Below are 18,621 nucleotides of genomic sequence, written 5' to 3' on the forward strand. Positions count from 1 at the left end.
GCCTCCCCCGCTAGCGCCGCCTCCCTCGCCTCCCTCCCTAACCCTTGGAGCCGCCAGAGACTTGGAGCCTCGGCGCCACCCCACGTCCACTAGGAGAGGAGGCCCCACGTCCACCAGGAGAGGAGGCCCGCGACCTCCCCGTCGTCTATCCCCGACTCCCCCAAGCTCGTCGTCTCCGCTCCGGCCACCACCTCATCGTGGTCAGGTAACCCTCCTTCCTCTGCCTCTCTTCTCCTCTCTTCCTCCTCTCCTCCCTCCCGGCCATGCCCTCTTCTTCTCTCTATTTCTAGGTTTAGGTCAAATCCCTCTCTAATTTAGGTCAAATTAGGTTAAAAATTGCTAATTTTGGTCAGCAACCCATCAGTTCTGTGCTGAGAATGCCCTGTAGATGCAATAATATTTTAATCATGATCAAATATAACTGCACCCATAAACAGAACCATTTGCATAATAGGTATGTGTTTCCCTCTTCAGTGAAGGGAATTAAATGGTCTAAACCACTTGGATAGTGTGGTCAGTAACCCAACGCCAAGGGTCTTTCATTTTAGGCAGGCAAGAGCTTCAATCCAAAAGCATTTGCTGTGGACTCCACACGAAAGCCATTACTCAAAGTTCAGCTAGCACTAAAAGGCTACTCCTAGTAGAAGTGTTGAATTAAACAAAGTATTTCCACTGGAACAGCTATGTATGTTTTCAGTGAGACTGTGCATGCTCTTTGTTTCGTGCAATCTAGTGTCGTACTGCCATCACAAAGTACATGACAAAACTAACAACACAGATGGCTTGTTGAAGTATCATAAGGTTATAGGATGATATTAAACAAAAGAAAACTATAAGCTAGGAATGAGTAGTCCTCTTTGAATCTCTTCAACCCAGCTTCTCTAGATGGTGCTATCCCTTTGAAATGCTTGTTGTATGGTTACGTCATGTTTATCTAGACTATATGTTATAATAGCAAGTATAAGAGCAAAAGTTCAGTAGTGTGAATAAATCAGTACTAATTCATTTGCTGATCAAGATGTTTGATTGTTTTCCTCTTGTTGATTGTTTGGTCAAAGCTGTCATGTTCTATTCAGGTAGACAGAGCTGTATAGGATTGTTCAAAATATAAGGGCTGAGCTCAAGGAGCACAGCAGCAGCTGTTAGTAGTTACACACTTGCACTGCATCTATGATAGTTGGATGCAATATATTTCCTACTGTATTTGACTAGTGTTTAGGTCAACAACAATCCATGATTTTTTTAGTTAACAGCAATCCAGGATTTTTAGTTAACAGCAACCCATGATTTTTAGTTATAAGCAATCTGTGATTTTTAGTTAACAGCAATCCATGATTTTTTGGCTGTTGGCTGCTGCTGTATGTTGCTACTGCTACTTGTTCGTGGGGCACTGGTGCTACTGCTAGTCTGCTACTTGTGCTGGATGTGCTACTGCTAGTCTGCTGCTCGTGTGTTGTTGTTAGTTACTTCGGTTGCTCGTTGGCTTCTGCTAGTGCTAGGCTGCTAGTAGTTCTGTAGTGTAGTTGCGGCTGCTAGTGCTAGGCTGCTAGCGTCCTTGCGGTGTTTTACGATCTGTTGTAAGGGTACTAATTGGTCTCTTCTGCTGCTTATCAAAGATGGGGGGAAGCAGCCACCGCCGCTTTGCCACACCGCAGTACGAGTTAGATGCTTCCGAGTTCTTCAGTATCATACTTGGGACTTCAATATCATCCATGACACAGGTATATAAAACGAGAGATCTCCCCTTCACCCATCTCATTATGATATCTGTTGTTTGCTACATCACTCATTGTCCCAAACTACAGAGGCTGCCTGACAGTTTTATGAACATGCTGGGTGAAGATCCGCCAAATAATGTGAAGCTGCGACAGGCCGGCAGCGGGTTTCGCAGGCTGTGGGATGTGGAGTTGGTGATCAAGGAGGGCCACATGTACTTGTATCATGGGTGGGAGAAGTTCTACCGTGCCTACGACCTGCGGCTAGGGTACTTCCTTCTCTTCAGGTATGACGACGACGCCACCATGCTCATCGTGAAGGTGTTCAACGCGACTATGTGTCGCATGCGCTATGCTGACGATGATGATGCCAGTATGTTCTGCCTCTTCTTATTCCTCTACATTTGGCTTTGTCTCACATCGATTATTAACGGTCATTGTTGCATTTGGACAGGCAATGGGAGCAGCAGCAACAACAACACTGGCTACAGCCAAAGCAGCAGCGATTATGGCTGTAGCAAAAGCAACAGTAATTCTGGCTTTAGCGAAAGCAGCAGTGATTCTGGCAGCAACGATTCTGACAACAAGAAGGAGTATCCAGACTGGAGTGGGGGAGAAGAGGAGTAGAGTGGGGATGAGGAGCTGCAGGATGACGATGGGCATCAGGCTGAGGATGACCTAGCGCTGGTGGTGGCTGACCAAGGGCAAGAGATGGTGGTGGCTGACCATGGGCAAGAGATGGTGGTGGCTGACCATGGGCAAGAGATGGTGGTGGATGAGGATGACCTAGCGATGGTCGTGCCCATCCTGCCTGATGGTGGCCTCGCGATGGTGGTGGTGCCCGACAATGACCTTGCACCGGTGGTGGCGCCGGCGATCCCACAGCTGGGCGACATGACCACGCCAATTGTGGTAGAAGACTACATCCCGCTGCCTCCACCGCCTCGCCGCTCTTGGCGCATCAGGCTGAGGAAGGAGAAGGAGAAGAAGAATGAGAACTGAACTATGTCAGGTATGTCAGATCTCCAAAATGATATATATATATATATATACTTAGTTACCTATGTATCTCTAATATGCTTAGTTTCCTATAGGTTAGCTCCAAAATAACTTATGTTCGCACAAAATGATCAAGTTTACATAATAAGCTTATAGTCTTCTTCTTATTCTTCTTATTCTTCTTCTTTTCCAAAATGACATAGGTTAGCTTCATTTTACCTAAGTTGGCTCTAATATGCTAACTTAGAGAGCTTATATGCTTAGTTTCCTATAGGTTAGCTCCAAAATAACTTATGTTAGCACAAAATGATCAAGTTTACATAATAAGCTTATAGTCTTCTTCTTATTCTTATTATTCTTCTTCTTTTCCAAAATGACATAGGTTAGCTTCATTTTACCTAAGTTGGCTCTAATATGCTAACTTAGAGAGCTTATATGCTTAGTTTCCTATAGGTTAGCTCCAAAATAACTTATGTTAGCACAAAATGATCAAGTTTACATAATAAGCTTATAGTCTTCTTCTTATTCTTCTTATTCTTCTTCTTTTCCAAAATGGCATAGGTTAGCTTCATTTTACCTAGGTTGGCTCTAATATGCTAACTTAGAGAGCTTATATGCTTAGTTTCCTATAGGTTAGCTCCAAAATAACTTATGTTAGCACAAAATGATCAAGTTTACATAATAAGCTTATAGTCTTCTTCTTATTCTTCTTATTCTTCTTCTTATTCTTCTTCTAGTATTCTTCTAGTATTCTTCTAGTGTTCTTCTTCTTCTAGTATTCTTCTAGTCTTCTTCTTCTTCTTCTTCTTCTTCTTCTTCTTCTTCTTCTTCTTCTTCTTCTTCTTCTTCTTCTTCTAGTATTCTTCTAGTCTTCTTCTTCTTCTTCTCTTCTTCTTCTTCTTCTTCTAACTTCTTGTTTATCATTTTGCAGATTTGATTTAATTCACAGAAGCTTGCATGGATGGAGTGCTTCTTTTCCATTTGTGTTTTTATTTTGTATCAATGTGAAACTTTTGTGAATTGATGGATAACGGTGTTGGATGAACAATGTGAAACTTTTGTAATATGTAACGATGGAACTATGTGTTGGCTATGTATATATATATGATGAAACCTGTGTGTTGGATATGATTGTTATATGGATGCTTGTTGTATATATATGTGTTGGATATCTCATATGTGAAATAGTGACCTGAAATTAAGAAAAAACGAAAAAAAATAAAAAAAATGTTACTAATGGCGCACTTCCATGTGGTGCACCATTAGTATACCAGATACTAATGGCGCACCTGTGGGTTACTAATGGCGCACCTATGGTGTGCCATTACTAAAATATTCTAATGGCGTGATGCTAGTGACGCACTAGTAGTGCGCCATTAGTAGGCAAAACTGGTGCGCCACTAGCATGCCTTTTCCTAGTAGTGGGAGTCATAGTGTGGGGTGAATATTCTCGTGTGTGCTTGTTTGCTTTATCACTAAGTAATTTTTATTTGCTGTTCTAAGTTGTTCTCTATCTTTAGTTATGGATATGAAACGCAAAATACCAAAAAAAATTAGCTGTACTTGCTACTCATGAAGATGGGGTAACTCCTAAAACCCTCGATTCTCATTATGCGAAAGATATTATGTACTACTTTGATAATCCTGAGAAAGCCCCATTCAACTTTATAATGGGAGACACGTTGGATCAACGTGAATACTTTAGGGATTATCGCTCGACACAAAAAGGGAAACTATTATGGGATCAATTTATTATGTTGCGTTGGTATGCCTGGAATCTATGCTTGAGATTTGATATTACTTGTTGCTCTAGGATGGAGGCTCCACATCTCCCCTTTTCATGCAAATTTAACGATAATGAAACCTTAGCTTCCTATGCTAATGGTATATATGATTACTATGATGTGGAACAAATAGAAGAATTTGTTGCTTTTAAGGCTGCCTATGATATTGAAGCTTTGTTTAAAAAGTATGAAGCTTTTGATGATGATGGTTATAGGCCAGAAAATCTTGCTATACTTAGATATTTCTATGAAAATTATGAATACAATTACTATATTAATGCTTTTATGAAGAAAGTCTCCGCTGTCCAAGAATAGATTAATATTTTGCAGGAAGCTATGGAAAAGAAATTGATGAAACTGTGAGCTCATTGGATGAAAAAGATGATGAGAGTGAAGAACAAAAGGTGGAAGTGCGGATTAGCTACCCGTGACCACCTTCTAATGAGAGTAACTCTTCAACTCATACATTGTTTAATTTCCCTTCGTGCTTACCGAAGGATGATTGCTATGATGATTGTTATGATCCCGTTGATTCTCTTGAATTATCCCTTTTTGATGATGCTTGTTATGCTTGTGGCCAAGATGCCAATATGAATTATGCTTATGGAGATGAACTTGCTATAGTTCCTTATGTTAAACATGAAATTGTTGCTATTGCACCCACACATGATAGTCCTATTATCTTTTTGAATTCTCCCAACTACACCATATCGGAGAAATTTGTGCTTATTAAGGATTATATTGATGGGTCGCCTTTTACCATTGCACATGATGATTTTGATGAATGTAATATGCATGTGCTTGCTGCTCCTACTTGCAATTATTATGAGAGAGGAACTATTTCTCCACCTCTCTATGTTTCCCATACTATGAAATTGCAAGAAACTGCTTATATTATGCATTGGCCTTTACTATGTGTGCATGAATTGTTCTTTTATGACATGCCGATGCATAGGAAGAGAGTTAGACTTCGTTGTTGCATGATATATGTTACTTTGTGCTCACTACTAAATTACAAATCATTGTTGATTAAAATTGGCTTTGATATACCTTGGGATCCGGGTGGATCCATTACTTGAGCACTATATGCCTAGCTTAATGGCTTTAAAGAAAGCGCTGCCAGGCATACAACCCGGAAGTTTTAGAGAGTCATTTATTTCTGTCGAGTGCTTTTATATAGTTTAAAAACAAAAAAAATAAAGAGGGGAACCTAAAAAACTTTTCAAAAAGGAAAGTGAAAGTGAGAGAGACAAGCAGTGTTGAAGTGGGAGAGCTCCTTGAACTTTGTTCATGCTCACAGAAACTTTGTGAATCTTGATTATATAAAATTTTCATGAAAAATATTTATCCCCTTGTACAATTCCATTGTATTATAAAAATAATGTGCCGAGGTTTGCCTTTAGGATGTTTACAATGCTTGTTGGTTTGTACGGTGCTGGACAGAAACTTTGGCTGTAGTGCGCGATTTTACATTTTTAACCGGAACGTCAATTGGTTCTGATTCCTTTGCAATGTCTTGCTATACAACTTGTTTATTTTTCCTAATTTTGGTAGAATTTTTGGGGTACCAGAAGTATGGTGGATGTTCAGATTGCTACAGACTGTTCTGTTTTTGACATATTCTGTTTTTGATGCATAGTTTGCTTGTTTTGATGAATCTATCAATTTGTATCAGTGGATTCAGCCATGGAAAAGTTATATTAAAGTAGACACAGTGCAAAAACATAATATGAATTGATTTTCTACAGTACTTAGAGTGGTGATTTGCTTTATTATACTAACGGATCTTACCGAGTTTTCTGTTGAAGTTTTGTGTGGATGTAGTGTCTAATCGAGGATGTCTCGATATGAGGAAAAGGAAGAGAGGCAAGAGCTCAAGCTTGGGGATGCCCGAGGCACCCCAAGTACATATTCAAGGAGACTCAAGCATCTAAGCTTGGGGATGCCCCGGAAGGCACCCCCTTTTTCTTCAACAAGTATCGGTATGTTTTCGAATTCGTTTCGTTCATGCATTATGTGTGAGTCTTGGAGCGTCTTTTGCATTTAGTTTTCACTTTTATTTTATGCACCATGCTGGTATGAGATAGTCCTTGGTTGATTTATAGAATGCTCATTGCACTTCACTTAAATCTTTTGAGTATGGCTTTATAGAATGCTTCATGTGCTTCACTTATATCATTTGAAGTTTGGATTGCCTGTTTCTCTTCATATAGACAACCACCATTTGTAGAATGCTCTTTTTCTTCACTTATATTTGTTAGAGCGTGGGCATATCTTTTGTATAAAGAATTAAACTCTCTTGCTTCACCTATATCAATTTAGAGAGATGACAGGAATTGATCATTCACATGGTTAGTCATAAAATCCTACATAAACTTGTAGATCACTGAATATGATATGTTTGATCCCTTTCAATAGTTTTGCGATATAAAGGTGGTGATATTAGAGTCATGCTAGTGGGTGGTTATGGATTAGTAGAAATACTTGTGTTGAGTTTTGTGATTCCCGTAGCATGCACGTATGGTGAACCGCTTTGTGATGAAGTTGGAGCACAATTTTATTTATTGATTGTCTTCCTTATGAGTGGCGGTCGGGGACAAGCGATGGTCTTTTCCTACCAATCTATCCCCCTAGGAGCATGGCGTAGTACTTTGTTTTCAATGGCTTGTAGATTTTTGCAATAAGTATATGAGTTCTTTATGACTAATGTTGAGTCCATGGATTATACGCACTCTCACCCTTCCATCATTGCTAGCCTCTTCGGTACCGTGCATTGCCCTTTCTCACCCTGAGAGTTGGTGCAAACTTCGCCGGTGCATCCAAACCCCGTGATATGATATGCTCTGTCACACATAAGCCTCCTTATATCTTCCTCAAAACAGCCACCATACCTACCTATCATGGCATTTCCATAGCCATTCCGAGATATATTGCCATGCAACTTCCATCATCATCATATACCTGACTTGAGCATTCATTGTTATATTGCCTTGCATGATCGTAAGATAGCTAGCATGATGTGATGTCATTGCTATGCTAGATCATTGCACATCCCGGTACACCGCCAGAGGCATTCATATAGAGTCATATCTTTGTTCTAGATATTGAGTTGTAAGTAAATAAAAGTGTGATGATCATCATTATTAGAGCATTGCCCCAGTGAGGAAAGGATGATGGAGACTATGATTCCCCCACAAGTCGGGATGATACTCCGGACTTTATGAAAAATAAAAGAGGGCAAAGAAGCCCAAATAAAAAAAAGGTCAAAGAAGCCCACCAAAAAGAAAAAAAAGAAAAGAAAAAATGAGAGAAAAAGAGAGAAGGGGCAATGTTACTATCCTTTTACCACACTTGTGCTTCAAAGTAGCACCATGTTCTTCATAGAGAGAGCATCCTATGCTTTCACTTTCATATACTAGTGGGAATTTTCATTATAGAACTTGTCTTGTATATTCCGATGATGGGCTTCCTCAAATGCCCGAGGTCTTCATGAGCAAGCAAGTTGGATGCACACCCACTTAGTTTTCAGTTTGAGCTTTCATACACTTATAGCTCTAGTGCATCCGTTGCATGGCAATCCCTACTCACTCACATTGATATCTATTGATGGGCATCTACATAGCCCGTTAATACGCCTAGTTGATGTGAGATTTCTCCCTTTTTTGTCTTCTCCACATAACCCCGCCATCATTTTCTATTCCACCTATAGTGCTAGCTATGTCCAAGGCTCACGCTCATGTATTGTGTGAAAGTTGAAAAAGTTTGAGATTATTAAAGTATGAAACAATTGCTTGGCTTGTCATCCGGGTTGTGCATGATTAAATACTTTGTGTGATGAAGATAGAGCAACAGCCAGACTATATGATTTTGTAGGGATAACTTTCTTTGGCCATGTTGTTTTGAAAAGACATGATTGCTTTATTGGTACGCTTGAAGTATTATTGTTTTTATGTCAAATGATAGACTATTGCTTTGAATCACTCGTGTCTTAATATTCATGCCATGATTAGACATATGATCAAGATTATGCTAGGTAGCATTCCACATCAAAAATTATCTTTTTTATCATTTACCTACTCGAGGACGAGCAGGAATTAAGCTTGGGGATGCTGATACGTCTCCGTCGTATCTATAATTTTTGATTGTTCCATGCCAATATTCTTCAACTTTCATATACTTTCGGCAACTTTTTATACTATTTTTGGGACTAACATATTGATCCAGTGCCGAGTGCCAGTTCCTGTCTGTTGCATGTTTCATGTTTCGCAAAAAACCAATATCAAACGGAATCCAAATGGGATAAAAACGGACGGAGAATTATTTTGGAATATTTGTGATTTTTGGGAGGTGGAATCAACATGAAACAGTGTCCGAGGTGGCCACGAGACAGGGGGCGCCACCCCCCCGGGCGCGCCCTGGGCTCTCATGGGCCACCCGTAAGGCGGTTGAGGCTCTACTTTTGCCGCAAGAAAGCTAATTTTAGAGAAAAATCTGGGCGAAAGATTCACCCCAATCGGAGTTACGGATCTCCGGATATAAAGGAAACGGTGAAGGGGTAGAATCTGGCAACACAGAGAACGCAGAAATAGAGAGATAGATCCAATCTCGGAGGGGCTCTCGCCCCTCCCAAGCCATGGGAGCCAAGGACCAGAGGGGAAACCCTTCTCCCATCTAGGGAGGAGGTCAAGGAAGAAGAAGAAGAAGGGGGCCTCTCTCCCCCTTGCTTCCGGTGGCGCCGGAGCGCTGCCGGGGGCCATCATCATCACCGCGATCTTCAACAACACCGCTATCATCTTCACCAACATCTCCATCACCTTCCCCCTTCTATATCTAGCGGTCCACTCTCCCGCAACCCACTATACCCTCTACTTGAACATGGTGCTTTATGCTTCATATTATTATCCAATGATGTGTTGCCATCCTATGATGTCTGAGTAGATTTTCGTTGTCCTATCGGTGATTGATGAATTGCTATGATTGGTTTGAGTTGCATGTTTTATTATTGGTGTTGTCCTATGATTCCCTCCGTGTCACGCAAGCGTGAGGGATTCCCGCTGTAGGGTTTGCAATATGTTTATGATTTGATTATGGTGGGTTGCGTGAGTGACGGAAACACAAACCCGAGTAAGTAGGTTGTTTGCGTGTGGGATAAAAGGGGACTTGATACTTTAATGCTAGGTTTTACCTTAATGAATCTTTAGTATTTGCGGATGCTTGCTAGAGTTTCAATCATAAGTGCATAGAATTCCAAGTAAGGGATGATATGTTAGCTTATGCCTCTCCCTCAAATAGAATTGCAATAGTGATTAACGGTCTAGTAACATAGTCAATTGCTTAGGGACAATTTCACAACTCCTACCACCACTTTTCCACACTCGCTATATTTACTTTATTGCTTCTAATCAGTCCCTAGTTTATGTTTACGTGCTCTTTAGTTTCTTGCAAGCTTATCCTTTCACACCTACAAAGTACTTCTAGTTTCATACTTGTTCTAGGTAAAGCGAACGTCAAGCGTGCGTAGAGTCGTATCAGTGGCCGATAGGACTTGAAAGAGTATTTGTTCTACCTTTAGCTCCTCGTTGGGTTCGACACTCTTACTTATCGAAAACTGTTGCGATCCCGTATACTTGCGGGTTATCAGGTACTTACAAATTGAAGGATTCAGGAAGCATCTTCCCCTCTACCATGGATATGTACATCAAGCCTGCACGACCCACCATCAGAAATTAACTGAGAAAAGGTAACCGACTTCATCCCAAGATCACATCAAAACATTGAACACCTTGTGTGCGGACGCTCGGAAAGTGGAATGAGTGGGGCGTGGTGGTGTACCTCTGTGGAGAAGTCAATCTGGGCAGGCTCATCTTTGGTCACTAACATCCCCATGCCTTTCTTCTCCATCCCAACGAGAGAGAGAGAGAGAGGAACACCTGTAGATGTAGAGTAAGAGCAATAATCAGAAGGGTTTTAACCAATATATCTGGAAGACGTAGAACGTAACAAAGAGGTAAACAAAGCAAGAGCTCTAAAATATAAGTAAATTGACCCAAGAAGCATGATAGTAGGGTACATCAAACCAAGAATCAGAAGGAGATAAGGGAGTGGAAGACAAAAAATTATCGGTTACATGCCTACAAAAGGGAAAGCATGTAGATCACATAGTACAACACGAATCAATAGTGATACTTGTGCATATTATGTATTGCAGGCTAGCACATAGTAGAAGAAGAAATTTCATCACATATGCAACAGCAGTAAAAACAATTCAAGTTGGTCACTTGACGATACATCTGGCACATATTATCCAATTGCAACACGCACATTTTTTCCTCAAGGTTAATTGACTTATATATCCAAGATGCAATTTCTGGTACACAATAATTAGAAGGGCAAGCCAGTTAAATTCATGTTAGTGGAATGGAATATTACATATAAACATCTCATGAAAGAGACATGCCAGTTCTAGGTAGTGTTCTTTCTCGTACATGAAAATCAAGATTGCATCTTCATATGTAAACTACAACTGCTTTAAGCACATGGACCCAATCAATAGCAAGCTAGAACAAACGTAAACAGAGTCCAGCAGTAAAAAAAACATGGGGGTTTTTACCAAAAAAAAAGCAGCAACCTGCTACTTGCTCCATGGCGTCAAGGTCGGGCCGAGCGACGGGGGAGAACCTGCAGCGGACGTACAACGAGGAGTGACGGGGGGCGCCGCATCGAGTGCCTGCTGCTGGCGCTCCTCGGCCGCGCGCACCGTCTGGCCTTCAACTTGGCCGAGCCCCTTGAGCATGTCGGGGTCGCCCGCGCAGCCGATGGAAACGGCGCGCATCACCTGGCCTCCTCCCGTCGACGCGCCAGCCGGTGGCGACGGTACGCCTCCGACGGCTAGCCTCCTCCCGTCGATCCGCTTGGCCTCCTCCCATCGACAGCGCAGCGGCGTGCTCCTCCGAGAATAGCAGCGCCAACTCCCTCTCCCCCAGACGACGTGACGCGCGAGCTCGAAGGGGAAGCGGCGGCGCGAGCAGTAGGTCCACCATGGCGACCGCGGGGCGAGCAGCAGAGAGAGGCGCGGGAGCGGGGCGGAGAGAGGCGGCTAGGCTTCTCACGAAGGGGGCGAATCTAAGCGCGAAGAGGCAAGCCGCTGCCCTCCCCCACCCCATAGCCCTCGGCGGGGGGCAGTATTCCCGTGCGGTGGCACGGGATATTTCCACCGGCGCGCGCGGCACGGGACGCACACAGGCGCACACGCACACCCGCTCGCTAACGATCGGGGCCCACCAGAAGAGACCCCACAGATCAACGAGCTGCGGCCAGGCAGACGGGGCGGGGTCGGGCGGGCTTCGAGCATGCTATAGGATTGCTAAGGGGGGCGGGATTCGATCCGACGGACGCGGTCGCTCCAGGGGTCGATCTGATGGCCGGAAATCAATCAAGCAAGTCGATCGGACGGCCAGGAATCGCGAATCGCTGAGGAGCCAGGGGTTCCGAGCGGTCTCGTTTTTCTGGATTCACCATAATTTCGACGAAAGATTTCACCTACACAAAGAAACGTACCAACAAAAAAAGATTGACACACCAATCTTTCCCTACTAATAAAGCAGCTAATGCTTCTGCCCGTACGTCGTCGGCATATTTGCGCAAAAGCCCTTCTATTTCTTTGAAATAAGCCCGCAGTCCTAATTTTAAGTGGGTATCTATAAAACGCTTAGTTTTTACAAAAACGACCCCGCATTTGTTTCTATTCAACCCGCAGTCCTTTTTGGGGCAGAAACGCGTGCGCCGGAGCCAGGGAGCTCGGCTCCGCGCCACGCGCTCGCCCCGACCCCGCCTTCCTCCGCCGCCTCGCCACGCCGGCCGGCCTCACCGGAGATCACCGCCGCCGCGACCAGGTCACGTGGCCGCCCCTGCCTTCTCCTCCTCCCTCACCTTCCTCCCTCCCTCTCACCATCTCTCTCCCCCTCTCATTGCAGTGCCACCATGGCCGCCCCGAGCTTCGCCGGCAGCCGCGCCGCCCGCCTCCGGCCACGACTCCGACGGGATCCGGCCGCCACTGCCCGGATCCGCATCCTCTGCTCCGCCGCGCCCCGGATCCGGCCACCACCAAGCCTCCCGCGTCGATCCTCCCGTCCGCCGGCCTCCCCCTGCTCGATCTGGGTGGATGGGCGAAGTTTCTGACTTGCCGGGGCGGCCATGGCAGGGAGGCAGCGCTGTGCTCGGGCGCCCGCATCAGGCGGCGGCAGCGAGGCGGGAGGCATGAGTGGAGATGAAGGAGGAAAACATGAAGAGTCGGCCAGAGCGAGGAGTTCTCCGGCATCAAAGCCACGGACCACGGCGGCGCAAGCTTGCGAGGGGCGGCAGCCATGGCGGGGAGGCAGCGCTACGCTCGGGCGTCGCATTAGGCGGCAGCAGCGAGCGGGATAGCACACGGAGAGGAAGGAGGAGAAAATGAAGAGGCGTCCGGGAGCGAGGACCTCACCGGTGTCTAAGTCTCTGTCGGGCGGGACGCGCAGGCGCGCGAGGGGCACGACACTCCTCTCCTGGTGCGTGCGTCCTTGCCGAGTTGGCAAAGTTTTTCTTGGACGGACAGGGACGATCCCGTTGCTGCCTCGCCGCTGGGATTGAAGTAAGCCGGCCGACATACTGATGCATCGGGGCTCCATCGAAATGTCAGGCGACTCATATAAGGGATTGGGGAGGCAAAATATTACACAACTTGGGAAGGTAGAAATCACGCGGGAGTTGCGCTCTTGGGGAGGGCAAGGATTGCTGGGCGCTTGATTTCTGGAAGGGGATTCGTGAGGGAATCGCTGATTTGGATTTTCGGGAGGCAAACAAGCAGCCTCGAGCATATTCCCCATGCCAGATGAAGAGGAGGATGGTGGAGGGAAGGACCAGCGCTGGTGGTGGTCGTATGGCAAGGGCGATTGGTGGAGGGAGGAAAAGAGTAGGGCGACTGCTTCCTTCTCTCGCATCCGCTTTCTCGCCCGTGTCACCGTGCCGTCAGGAGGACTCCGACAGTGACGATTCCAGCGAAGCAGCAGCGGAAGACGAACACAATAGAGACGCACAAGCAGGAGACCAACAGGCAGTGGCAAGTCTTCTCTATGCCTTACAAGTTCCACGTGTACTAGCTTTTAGTGCAGGTGACATCTCTAGCTTCTACCTTACCTTGGATCGTTGAAAGTCTTAGTGCTCTCAACGTGTTCAATGAAATAACAACAATGTTGTGCTTTTCAGGTCAGTCGCCAACAGGGGACATCGACAAGCATGTGCGTCGCCAGACGCGTCTCTCTCCACCTGCAGGATGATTTTCCGTGGCACGGCCTTCCTCAGGTCTAAGCACTACTAAGCAATAAGCATAACCTTTGTACAATCCTCTTTATGTCTGTTTTGTAAACACCTTGGGCGAACTGTATGTCTATCGCCGAGGATCTCAGGACTCCCATTAGTTAGAACTTAGAAATGATGCTCTAATACTACACTTGGCACACAAATAAGGAGCTGGCATATTAAAATGGTTACTCTTTGGAACTTTGGTCAGTATTTAGCAGTGTTCAATATTGAAGAGATTACTATTTAGCTTTAGAGTATGAGGGCATGTGTTTTTCATTATCTTTTTTACCCCCTGTCGGCGGTACTGAGTGGCTTAGCACTAATGCAAGACGAACATCAGTCGACTTACACTTTGACCGCAAGTCACTTGAGTGGTGTCACTAAAACAACCTGAGCAAGATTGGAGCTGATGGGTATTTGAGATTGTTGCTTTTTGATGGGACTGCAGCCAAATAAATCTCTCGCCTTGTCAAGCAAAAGATTAGTGATCTCGTGCAAGATCTAAATGTTACCAGTGATGATGGCTCTACAGAAACGAACAACTGCGAGCACTCAGATTCTTCATTTACGAAATGTTCAACCAATTCGACCATGTCAGATGCAGTTTTGCTTGGAAGGGAGCTGGTATATTTGTAATTGATGTGTATGATGGCATGTCTTCTGAATGCAAGCTTCGTCTCAATAGGAGATCCTCCAACTTCAGTGTGAGTTGAGTTATAGCATTGCTTAATAATTGCTTGAATTTGACCTTCCATTTTATTTTGAAAACTTAAGCCTCCTCATGTAGGTATTGAAGTTTGACGGATTGGAGAATCAGATGGTAGTCGCTGGAGATGCAAGGAACTCCCATGCTTGCAGCGATGCACTTGGTGGGCATTCCTTGCATTTGTCCTGTAGAATCACGCGGGTACATGTATTTAATTATAGCAAAGTCACCATGTCTTTATCATGCCAGTATGCCAATGCCCAGAAATTAGATAACAGAGGGAAGTCACCAGCTCTGAAAGCATACCAAATATTTCAGTTTTTAGGCCACTGCTCAATTTTGAAGAGCTACTCCTTTGAACTAGATATGTGAGCTTTTTGTAAACTACAGGATATCATAGTTTGCTAACTGGAAAAAGAACTCTTTGATGTTGGGCATATCCTGTAGTACTTAAATCATTATTTTTTTACACATGTGATGCAAATCTTATTCGTTTAGAAAAATGGTGAATCTACAGGATTGGTATGAACTCAGAATACAAATTTTGGGACATCTATTAACATTGAAAGAGAATGAATGTGAAGACAATATGTGTGCTGGTGTCCTGGGATTCATCAGTTGTATCAGGAAAACCAAAGTAAAACAGGTACTCAGATTTTTTTTATTCTACATTTTCCAGATATAGCAAAGGTTGTACCACAGAAAGTATCGTGTGTGTGGCTGACACAAACTCCAAATGTGGCACCTCTTGTCAAAAGTTCACTGTATGAACGAGGATCATGTATTTGCTTTGATCTCAACCTTTGGATGCAGTTAGAAGGTTTCATCATAACAAAAATTGTTAGTTTTTGTAAATTAACCTCACCATTTTGATGATTGTAGGACATCATTGTTCTCCAATATGAAACTATAGAGAAGGGACCTGACGTACATTTGTGTAACACAGTTCAGTAAACACGTCTGGAGACTATTTCTTCTTCGAGATTGATTTACTTGGTGGTGCTATTGCCCATTTCCTCTTAACAAGACATGTGTGATGTTCCAGAAAAGGAGCTTATGTGTTGTCTGGTAGCCTTGATGGTAGTTTTATACATGTAGCTGAGGAAAGTGTGCTTGAAGCGCGTCCTGTTAAAAAAATGGGAAGGGGACCTGTGCTGGTTTTGAGTCATACTTATTGGGTAGGCCCTTGCGATTTTTGCTCTCTCCATTGCCACGGCCTCGGTCGGGTTGTGATAAGGAGAATGAGATAGCGTTGATGTGGTGCTTCACTGCTAGCTGAATTTTGCCATTGCTGGTGCTAGCTGAACTTTGTGGTAGCTAAATTTTGCTATCGCTGCTGCTAGCTGAATTTTGCACAAACATAATGCTCATCTAGACATGTTTTTCCAGTAGAAGTGAGAAATATATGCAGGTTTTTATGCCAAAAGCTTTTAATATTTTTTCTCATAATGTAAGTAAACTGATGTTGCATGCCATGGCTAAGGATTTAGTTCCAGCAGAAGCAACACATATTCATCTTGCCTACTATCCCATCAGTGGATGTCAGTCTCATTTTTCTGATCCTACACTTGAGCTAAGAATTCATTGCCCTTTTTTTGAACAGGCTGCAGTAACCAGTTTGTCACTACTTCATTGGATATAATGGAGCATATCGTCATTGCGTATGCAAAAGCATGTTTCAAAATTTAAATTACCATGGCGCATTTAATTCTTTTGGAATACTAAACAATCATGCGGCTCTCTACAGATTTTAAAATTCATGGTAGGACCACAGGAGTATACTACTTTGTTGGGGGGAGATAATTTGTTGAACGGATAGCGTTGATGCCTTGCAAAGTTTCGCAGAGAACAAGCTATATGTGGATTTCTTCCAATTGCAGCAAGCTTCGAGCAAGCAAAACTATACTCTGTAAATAATCTTCTTGAACCAGAGTTCTTTATTTTCTTTGTATTTTGACCTTTCCTTGTACTGCATTTCAATGTACTGAACACTCTCCTTAATCAATGGAAGCAACACCTGATTGCCTTCATATAAAAAGAACACAATGTGAACATGTACAAGGCGATGTATAGGACGAACAGAAAAAAGAAATACTGCACGAAGGTGAGTGCAAGTGTATGATTTACTAGAATTATTTTCTTGGCAGAAGTTACTATATTCTCAATACACAACATAAATAATTAGGGAATTCAAAAAAGGTCCGAAAATTAAAAATGAGAATTTTGAAATAAAATGTTTAATAAATCATCAAATGTTTGTCGAGTCAAAAAATGTTCGCGATTTTGTAAACAAAATATTTGCTTATTCAAAAAATGTTCCAAATTTTCAAAACAAATGTTCATGATTTTTTAAAAAGTTTGTTTATTAAAATATTGTAATGAAATTGAACAGAATTTTGCCAATTCAAAAAATGTTTATGAATGGAAAAATATCCTTAAAATTCAAAAACTGTTCGTGGCTTACAAAATAGTTTATTCATTCATTAAATGTTCGTTGATTCAAAAATGGTCATGCATTTCAGAAAATGTTTGGGGATTTCAAAAATTGCTCCACCAATTTACAAAATAATGTTCGTCGATTCTAGAAATGTTCGCCGATTCAAGAAAATTATTTAAAAAAATATTGACACTTAAAAAAAATGAAAATAGTATAAAAATGTTCTTGATTTTAGAAAATGTTTGAAAATTTGTAAAAGTGTTCACAAATTTGAAAATTTTTTACGATTTCAAATATGTGCACGAGTTTAAAAAAATGTCATGATTTCTCAAAATTGAGAGTGATACTGTATCTCGCCGATGCAGCAAAATATGGTCATGGCCATTGGAGATTATAAACTTTTCTCCCGTAGCAACGCACGGGCCCTTTTGCTAGTATAAACTCATCAGAAGTACTTGATAGAAAAAACACGAGCAAGCGGCAAAATACATGCAAGAAAGAAAAACGCGAGCGAGCGGGAGTTCAATTAGCGACCTTGAACTCGCACACCCAACGCGATTGGTCACTTTCCACACATCGCGGGTCGCTAAACAGGAGCCCCCGCAAAATACTTGCTACATGTTGCTGCCATGTGCGTTTGCCTTCCTGTACCGAAGGAGATTCCTATTTATCGCTTAGTGCGCCGGTTAACGGCTTAACCACCCGGCGCGTGGTGCCTCTATATCTCGCATTACGCTAAACAAGAGCGAACACCACGCCGAAGGGAAACCCCAATTGGGCCAGCCATCGCGCGCGGGAAACACCAGCCTGTTATCTGTTTTGCCCTTTTTCATGTTTTCTGTTTTTGTTTTTTGCTTTCTTTTTTACGTTTGTTCATACTTTAAAATATTCTAAATATATAAATTACAGAAAATACTCTTCAGAAAACATTTGAAATTTTTTAAAAAATATTTAAAAAGTCGTGAACAAGTATTTGAAAAATGTAGAACATGTATATAAAAATGTTGAACAAGTATTTGAAAAATATTGAACAGGTATTTAAAAAATATTGAACATGTATATAAAAATGTTCAACAAGTTTTTTAAATGTTGAACAAGCATTTGAAAAAACAATATCGAACATGTATTTTAAAAAATATTGAACATGCATATAAAAATGTTGAAAAAAATACTTAAAAATGTTGAAAAAAGTATTTAATAAATATTGACCATGTATTTTAGAAACAATATTGATCATGTATATAAAATACAGAATTGCAAACAATAAGAAACTAAGAAAACCCAAGAAATTAAAACCGAAAAAGAAACAAAACAACCCAAAGGAAAAATGTTGACCATGTATTAAAAAAATATTAGTCTCATATTTAAAAAATATTAATCAGCATTTGAAAAACGTGTATAGACAAAATCTTAACCGTATATTGAAAATGTTATGCTTGTATTGAAAAATGTTAAACTTGTATTAAAAAATGTTGTTGACATATGAAAAAAATATAGAACGAAAACCAAAGAAATGAAAAAGAAGCAAAATAAATCAGACAAAAAAAGCTACAGAAATAATAGGAAAAAGCAAAGAAAAAATAGAAAACAAAAAAACACGGAGAAAACTGAATAAGACAGAAAAACGGAGAAGAGAAAAGAAAC

General features: G+C 42.3%; 1 long non-coding RNA gene across 2 annotated transcripts; it reads left to right on the forward strand.

Moving 5' to 3' along the window:
* The first annotated feature begins 13,791 nt into the window (after positions 1-13,791).
* Positions 13,792-15,652, forward strand: LOC119282310. Of its 2 annotated transcripts, XR_005138695.1 has the most exons (4): positions 13,792-13,834; positions 14,283-14,538; positions 14,622-15,186; positions 15,423-15,652. It is a non-coding gene; the product is annotated as an uncharacterized LOC119282310 (long non-coding RNA). The 2 variants fall into 2 exon arrangements; XR_005138694.1 differs by having other exon boundaries at positions 14,622-15,652.
* The last annotated feature ends 2,969 nt before the right edge of the window (positions 15,653-18,621 follow it).

The sequence above is a fragment of the Triticum dicoccoides genome, chromosome 3B (assembly GCF_002162155.2).
Source record: "Triticum dicoccoides isolate Atlit2015 ecotype Zavitan chromosome 3B, WEW_v2.0, whole genome shotgun sequence".
Classification (NCBI taxonomy): Eukaryota; Viridiplantae; Streptophyta; class Magnoliopsida; order Poales; family Poaceae; genus Triticum; species Triticum dicoccoides.